Raw genomic sequence first — 1,024 nt, 5'->3', positions numbered from 1 at the left:
AGAAGATAATCTTGGACCCCTGAGCCTTGAAGGGAAGGATACAAAAGTGGACTAAACCCCAACTAGCAGAAGAATTTGCATGAAAACACCAAAAAGGAGACACATGGAGCTGCGGTCTGGCAGCGACCTGAGCGGCACAGACGGTTGGAGATTCCCAAGTGGTGGTAGGACCTAAGAATTAACCCAAAAATCACCCTGCAAGCTAGGGACTGCACGGAGGATTGTGCACGGTGGCTGGGAAACAAACAGAGAAGGTGAAGAGAAAGGTGGGCTGAGCTGTGGACTTTTGCCAATCCGGAGGGCACCGCCATTTTGAAGGTTTAAAAAGCAGCTTGACTATTTTGGATATTTAAAGAGACAGCGCTTTTGTAGATTCCTGTGGTGGTAGGACTTAAGAATTAACCTAAAAATCACCCTGCTAGCTAGGGACTACACGGAGGACGTGCATGGTGGCTGGGGAACAAACAGGGAAGGTGAAGAGAAAGGTGGGCTGAGCTGTGGACTTTTGCCGGTCCGAAGAGCACTGCCATTCTGTAGGTTTAAAAAGTGGTTTGACTATTTTGGGTATTTAGAGACAGCGCTCTCGTAGATTCCTGTGGTGGTAGGACTTAAAAATTAACCTAAAAATCACCCTGCTAGCCAGGGACTGCATGGAGGACTGTGCACGGTGGCTGGGGAACAAACGGTGAAGGTGAAGAGAAAGGTGGGCTGAGCTGTGGACTTTTGCTGGTCAGAGGGCACCGCCATTTTCAAGGTTTAAAAAGCGGCTTGACTATTTTGGATATTCAAAGAGACAGTGCTCTCGCAGATTTCTGGGGCTTAAGAACACGTTCTGCTTTCTACCAACCCAAAGGACACTCGGGGCCTGCAAGACTGAAAAGTGGGAGACAACAACAGTCCTCATAAGACACAACTACACCCACATCTCTTGCGACTTCACTTACTGAGCGAGAGCCACTTCCTCCTTCTCCACCAATGGGCCAACGATAAAAAACCACCAAGAAGAGCCTGAACCACCCTTGGC

This window comes from Orycteropus afer, unplaced genomic scaffold, assembly GCF_000298275.1.
Source record: "Orycteropus afer afer isolate SDZICR_OR568_19922 unplaced genomic scaffold, OryAfe1.0 scaffold00005, whole genome shotgun sequence".
NCBI classification, from domain to species: domain Eukaryota; kingdom Metazoa; phylum Chordata; class Mammalia; order Tubulidentata; family Orycteropodidae; genus Orycteropus; species Orycteropus afer.
Note: the sequence above shows the minus strand (reverse complement) of the source record.